General features: G+C 35.5%; 1 protein-coding gene across 1 annotated transcript in view; it reads left to right on the top strand.

Moving 5' to 3' along the window:
- The first annotated feature begins 4,364 nt into the window (after positions 1 to 4,364).
- LOC117315127 overlaps positions 4,365 to 8,097 on the top strand; it is a 34,340-nt gene continuing 30,607 nt past the window's right edge. The window contains exon 1 of the mRNA XM_033869271.1: positions 4,365 to 4,737. The gene's annotated coding sequence lies outside the window, so the exon portion shown is untranslated. The remainder of the gene's footprint in view (positions 4,738 to 8,097) is intronic.

Here is an 8,097-nt window from a genome sequence, read left to right as displayed (position 1 = left end):
AAATTGAATTAGTATGTAAATATATGTTATCCTGTCAATATCCACAAAGCGAGTGTAGTCTACTGTACTCAAAGTCATGCCAGTAGATAGCGGTACATATACTTACTGCTTACATCTAGTGCTTACTTGTGTGAACTATTAATCAATAACAAAATGGTTCATATATTTCTATATATGACTTCACAAATTATGTGGTGTCTGAAGATCTGAATGAAGTGAATAAACGATGTATTAAATTATTTTTATGAAATATTCAAGTCACAGATCATTCTCTTTTTTAAAATATTGCTTTCAGGTCCATTTTGGTAATTCAAATATGACGGCAATCAGGCCTCGAATGGCGAATGATTACAAACATTTTAAATACGTCTCGGTCAAATAAACCCCTAATATTTTACATATGATTAATTTTGACATTGGAGAACATATAATTGTGTCCATTCTCTAATATAAGCACTGGTAGAAAGTACAGAATAGAGCTTGATAAATATATATTCAAAATTACTAATTACCCCGGTAAATATAACATTTTACGTAAACCTCACATGACTGATGGTGAACTTAAACTTGCAAATCTCCTGTGTCATTCCAATTTTGATATGTGTAAATATATACACGAACGGTATATATATAGATATAGATATAGAATGATTCACAAATTTGCATACAGTTATGGAATATTATAACACCCCGAAAACTGTTCTCTCCACATAAAGGATGTGATTTGTGCAATTACATTGCTGAATTGTGTGGTTCACTATGATTGGATGGTCAACATTGGAAAGGGACAATAAATAGGAAATGTGTCATCCCATCGAATGGACTGTAACCTTTATCAGTTTGAAGTTGAAAATGAAGCTTGAAGTTTTCTTTTCCTGTTTGCTGAATTATTTGATGAAGATAGTCTTTATATGGTTGTTATTCTTTATCACATTGTGTACAATGCTGTAATTATACCAGAAGTATATCTTCTCATATAAAGATTTATTAACATCAAATGATTCCTGAACAAAAGGAGTCAAGTTTTTTGTTTTGAAGTACCATACATGCTTGAGTACAGTTTCAATAGGATACATTCCTAATCCGGGCCTTGATTAGCAGCTCTGGTTTTGGTTTTCAGTAGTTCTTTATGTGTGTTTCATCATATTAAGTTGAAATATGCTAAACTAACGATGGAACTAGCCTAAATTTAGTGCATATTAGAAGTTGGCATCAATAAGGTCACAGAGTCCTGGCTGTATTATAACTGATGATGGCTTCCCGAAAGAAAGAAGACATATTTTATTTTCATCCATCCAAGATAGATCAATAAACTTCCAATTTCAATCAGGACCTTACAGAAATATGCATGTGTTCAATCATATCAGAACAGCTGCAAACATTTCAAATAATTTGCAATTAATTCCTAAACCAATATCAGTAAATTTATCGACTTTAAACTTAGAAGATTACTGATTTTGCATTAAACAATAATGTTCGTTTACAGTACTTCCAGTACTTTGATTAAATTTTTGACCTTTATTTGACGTCATGCTTAGACCTTGACTTTGACATATTTTCTGATAACATGTTAGAGAAAAGTTAGCCCCGACCATGAACTACAAGATGAAGTGATTTTTCAAGGAAAAAATCAAACGAAGAAAGATCCTGATTCGAAAGAATTTTCAAAATTTTACTTTTTTTGATTATTTGACCTTGAATGAAGGTCAAGGTCAATGAAAAGTAAAAAGTTGTGTAGCCACTCTTATATGCTATTATTGTGCCAAAAATCAAGTATGTAGGTGTATTGATGACGGAGGAGAAGCATTTTAAGTGCATTTTTGCCAGATTTTTTAATTTTGGCGGAAAAAACTTTGAAATTTTCAAAGTGCAATATCTCCATCATTTTTCATCCGATCACTAAATTTTTTTCAAATTCCAACTCAGTGGTCCATGCTCTTTCAAATGTGATGATACACTTAACTCCATAGCGAGGTCATGACCTTGACACTGTTTCTGATAACATGGCTGGAAAAAAGTTAGCCGCGACACCGATCCACATGACACACTGAGCGTGCACGAAATAGAACGATCGTGTATGAAGTTAAAGTCGTTCAAAAAAAATCTGTGTTTTGACCTGTGACTTTGACCTTTGAACTTATGATCTCCAAAATGTCACACTAAACACCAGCTCGGTTGTTGGGTATCATGTACTGTAATACGAACGTTTTATCTGTTTGCGTTTTCGCTGGAAAGTGTTCACAGCAACTGATAAGAATAATAAGAAGAAAAAACATAACAATAACAATAGGGATTTCCATCCGAAATGAAAATCCATCCGAAATGGAAATCCCTAATTATAATTTCGGCTCCGAAAAAAATAAGGTAGGTAGAAAGGAAAAACCTCTTTATTTATTTTATTCTCTTATTTTATTCCTTTCCCGACCAAAATATTTATTTTTTATTTGAAGGTAATCAATATCTATATCTATGACATAATAATGACTAAGTAGATAGCATCAACATGCACACCTCTTTGTTTATTCATAACTGTTACATTAAATTCCATCTGAAAAACACTTTTACATTAAATTCCATCTGAAAAACACTTTTAAATAAAATTCAAAGTTCAGACTACTACTTTAGCATACAAATATGTGAGCAAATCAATTCATTGACAGTTGTATCAAATGTGTTTTACTAGTAATTTAGTGGTGTTCAAAAAATGTATGACTGGCAGCTCAATTCCATACAGTTTTGCCTAAGATACCATGGACACGTGGTAAAGATACCCCTCACCACCAAACCTCAGGGTAGTAATTTATAACAGGTGATGTGGGATCTTCAAATATCTTATGTACCACAAACAAGCAAGTGTCCAAATATCTGGACCAGAAGATGTGACTTTGACTGGCAATTATTTACAGATCATCTGTGATTTAGGATTCACAACTCAAAATATAAAAAAAATGTTTTAGGGTCGGCAGAAAAAAAAAAGGGTAGGTCGGGAGAGGGGAAACACAATTCAAATTGTAGTTGGCTTAACAATGATTGCATGACCTCAAAGAATTGTGTTGCTTTATTGTATCAGTTTGATATCAAGTTCCTGAGCCTTTGATGATAAAATATTAACACACAAAAATACAACTTCAGCAGAATATTATTAAGAATGTTTATAGAAGAAATTCACAAATTACATGTACATGTGGTGTCATACTCATAGTACATTTACTAATGCATAAAATATACGCATAACATTCTTGTTGTGTGTTTACATGTATTGTTTGCTTTCTGATGAAAAAAAAGTTACATTTTATATCAAAAAATATTTCTGATACAGGATCATGAGTATTTTCCATTAATCATATCTATACAAATCGTATTTGGCGTAGAAGATAATTGCCCGAATTTGTGCTTGTCAATCCGTCGTCCGTTTTTGTTATGATCTATTTATAAAACTGCTCGAACCTGGTAGAGAGCTCCCAATGGAGTGAAATCTCCAGCGTAGACCACAAGAAACGTGTTTTATAAACCTACAGTTAAATACAATATTTATAATTTATCCAGAAAATGAGCAAAAAGGCACTTAACCTCTACATCAATTTCACGGGTTTCAGTTTTTGAAAAATTGTCGAATGTCGACTTAAATTTCGATAGTTTATATAGATCTATTTTACCATCCATACATGTTGCAAGCTTTGTGTTTACGTCCCATGCGTTTCCTCCTTTTTCTGATCTGTGTCTACCAACGGTTGGAATATGGTTGACTACCTCGCATTATGAATAACAATATATCACATATAAAATGCGCAAGGCCGAACTTACGTACCACTATACAATCTGACAGATGGAGTACATAATTGTTGGTTGCCGCAAAGTGCAAATGCTTTTAGAGCATCGGCCAAAGTCCCCAACTCGGCGTCGGCCCGTGGGCCATGAAGAGTCCTCTTGTTCTACATTGCCATAAATTGGACCTCTTCCTGACTTCCTGAGACTGTAACTAACGTTATATGGTCGTCACACATACTGACATACAAATGTAGGCACATGATGCGATACATCAGCGCTGTCCTTGTTTTCAAGGGACCATCTTTATGTTCTCACTTCATTGAAAGCATAATCCTTACATAGTGTTTTAGTTTTACAAAACTGACCCCTTTAACTTCTTGACCGCATCCTGTTGTAGGCCTAAACATTGGCCGCCATGGCAGCCATCTTGAAAAAAACACATTTTAAACTTCTCCAGTTCCACTGGTGCCATTGAGCTGGAAATTGGCGAGGATGTTAAGGAAGGAGGGCCAAAAAAGTGTTGTTATTTTTCGGCCTCTTAAAATCATTGACATGGCAGCCATGGAGGCCATTTTGTAACATGATTGTGCAATCATGGTTTTCCTGAAAAATGCCTATTTCAAACTTCTTCTCAAATTCCAGCAGTGGGATTCAGCTCTAACTTACCAGAGATTGTCCTGAGATGGTCCAGACCATGTGTTGTTATTTATTGGGTCGGTCAGAGATCTAAGATGGCCACCATGGCCAACAGTGCCACTATATACTTGCTACAGAGAATACATACTACAATAATATAAGGGTCTTTGATTTAGAGTCAGATGATCGTTAAGGCCCTCTTGTTTAGAGCCCTACCTGACAGTGTCTTGGTCTATTCTGTCCCAAGGGAGCTGTTCTAGTGTGTGCGTCAACATGTGTCGCTGTGGAATTATCTTACCCGGACCCGGGATGGAGGTCTTTAGGGAGTAGCAGGTTGGTTGGTTTGGTTGTATTTGTAAAAACGTCCTATCAACAGCTAAGGTCATTTAAGGATGGCCTTCATTGCATCTGATATGCATGCGTTCGGTCAGGCAAGTCTGGTGTTGGCTCTCCATATCTGAAGTGCTGAAATTTTCATTCAAAAAGGAACTAAGCTGTTAATAGGACGTTAAACAAACAAAACCAAACAAAACCCAATATTCAAAAGGAAAATGATGTGCAACTTTGCTTATTTTTTCGTATCCTAATGTATATGTGTATTTAAGGATTGAATAATGTTATGTTGAGGTGTATGGGGGTATAAACCTCAATAGGTCTTGAGACAAATTTTATGAACTGCGAATTTTGTACAATATTTTGTCTTTGACAAATAGGGACTCGTGCAAGTCTACCACGGAAATGTACGTCATCACTCTTCGTCTACATATGGTTAATACTTTCAGGATTTCTTTCGTGAACAAACTTAATAGCAATTAAAACAAAAATTAGTTTTAAAGGAATTCATTTCATATAAATATGATCACTTTTGAAAAGGAATTAAAAAAAATATAGTCCAAGCTCGACAAATGTATTCCTACGCCTGACTTGATATAGTTCATTGAAAAATAACTCGAGTTAACTGTGGTAGGTTCATTGAGTCTGAATTGAGTGGAAATATAAATATTAAATCAATAAATCAGGCTAAGGGCATTCAATGAACATCCCATAACATTATATTTGTGTGTATGCATATTAGGTATCCAGTTCTAAACTACAGTGGAACTTCGTTAATTCGAACTCGGATAACTCGAATACCCCGCTTAACTCGAAGTACCTCGCCGGTCCCGGCCGAATTCTCTCTTTATCTTAGTAAAAAAAAACTCGGAAAATTCGAATTCGGATCACTCGAAAAACTCGGATAATACGAAGTAAAAATTTGGTCCCAACAATAAAAATCCTACTTGAAATGTTCGAATAACTCGAAGTATAATTTTCGTCGATCGGTGGCAAACGCCGACATTTTTTAAGAGCTAAATTCCGTTTGTAATACTGAACATATCGGCACTACTAACCTACATGCTATTATAAGTGTTTCATTAAATTCATAAAAGAAATTGTCGGTTGAATCTTATAACAACAAGTCTTGGTGATAAAAAGTACTGCTTTACTTACATCAGGTAATTTCCCAAGGCGGTCGCCGATATCAGTACACACGATAGTCAACAACTCATCTACCCGTTCGCTCAAGCGGAACTAATCTCTGACACACTGGTAGATCTACCCGGCTGATGTTATTACAGGTGTAGAAATGACACAGTCACCGGCGCCTATTAAATCTTTAAACTGCTGAAACAATAGCGTAATTACTGCCGAGGTGTTCAGAGTACAACTGTAACGGTCAGTGCTGTCTATTAAATCGGATAAAACGCCAACTCAGTTACAGTAACATTTTATACGCACATGCGCAGCCCAACTTCCGGTGCTAATACACATGGAAATGGCGTGGTTATCAATAAAAAGTAAGTAGGCCGATCAAACAGTATTTTATATATGTCCAATAAAAGGTAATGGTTCTGTTACGTTTTGTATGCAATCTGTGTTAAACTTAAACGGTTATTTGTTTTGACATTAATAACTTGTTATTTTGTCGAATTCCGTTTTATCGTTTACCTTTTGCAAACATGACATTGAAACTTTATCGTGACTGTATATCGGCAAAACTACACCAGATTACAAGTGACATAATGAAACATTACATATATATTTACATGTATTGACCAGTCTTCACACTAAACTGATGAGCGACAGAGCGAAGTTATAATGATTATATAATGTTGACAAATATTGACCAAACTTTTCACCAAAAACGATAACTCGCTTAATTCGAACACTCGGATAACTCGAAGTTTTTTCGTGGTCCCGTCGACTTCGAGTTAACGAAGTTCCACTGTATATGAAATAAATAATATATTAGGGACAGCGAGCAGCCCATAACGATGTAGGTATATATTTCTTCAATTTTGACTGTGATATATTTTTGTTTATACAATATCAGATATCAAGATAATGATGGACAGTGAGCATCCCTTATCAATGCATTTACTTTTTCATCATATGAAAATAATCATGATATCTAGATCTATATGAAATGCTATGTTTAAGGGACAGTGAGCATCCCGTAACATTTATTAGGTTGTTTCATTTGTTTGTTTTTATTTTTTTTGGGGGGGGGGGGGATATACTGTATTACATATCTAGACTATATAAAATAAATATGTGAAGGGGCAGTAAACTTCCCTTCCAATATTTGCAACGAGTTTCGAGTGTTATTATTTACGTGTCAACAGTTACAGTGGCGCACAGTGTGCACTGTAAACTAGCCAAGACTACGTTTGTCGTCATACCCGAATTCATTATACGGGGTCAAGGGAAATCCGTTACCTGGCGATATATTACAATACATGGCATGCATTACATAATATTTTATTATCACTTTCATGGAATTCTTACCTTTGAACACACATAAAGGTTTTTCTTTAGCACGATCTCTCAGGACGCCTACGTTCAGCTGTTCTCTTGGCCTACCACATAACCGAATCCAACGCAGACATTTTTCCAGTGATCTTGCAGGTTTGGGAAATGTTATGAATGAAACCCTCCCGCTAATCTCTCAGGAAGACGACTGTCAGTGTTACTTGTTCCCCAACAACAACGTTTTACCATTTTGAATAGATCTATCCCGTCTGTGTCAAATAATCACCCTGTCACCACGCTTTCAAAGTTGTCGGAGCAACAACATGGGCGGTTAAAGTCACGTGCAAAGGGGGCGCTACCAAATTTGGTCAGAAACATCCTTGGGGAATGGGAACACATTTTGCATGGGGAACCAGCCAACCAAATTGTTTTCCCATAGACTTCAGTGTTAACGTTTTGGAGTATATCATTAAAATTCTTGAATTTAATATGGCAGTTATGATTCATAACAAAAGTTTAGGGTCTCATATAACACGTAAAACAAAAAGAAGTAGGGTACTTGAACTCAAATTTTTTCCAGGGTAGGCATATTGAAAATGGGTGAATTTCGCAGTAAAAACTCTCAGAAATTTGAAATGTTTACCTGTAAATTATTATTACCTGAACTTTTGGGGAAAAAAATCAATCGGACTTACAAAATTTATATCAACATTTCTAATAGATAGTTCACTATCAGGCTACATATTTATTTTGTTACTTCATAACATACTGGCCTATCTGTGGCTACCAGACATTTTATCCCTGGCTCAACTTTCTACACAGGGGATGTTTCAAAAGCCTATTTTTAGCTCACCTGGACCGAAGGTCCGGTGAGCTTATGTCATGGCGCAGCGTCCGTCG

Source organism: Pecten maximus, chromosome 17, assembly GCF_902652985.1.
Source record: "Pecten maximus chromosome 17, xPecMax1.1, whole genome shotgun sequence".
Taxonomy (NCBI): Eukaryota; Metazoa; Mollusca; class Bivalvia; order Pectinida; family Pectinidae; genus Pecten; species Pecten maximus.
The sequence above is the reverse complement of the archived record's forward strand: the minus strand, read 5'-3'. Positions and strand labels throughout refer to the sequence as shown.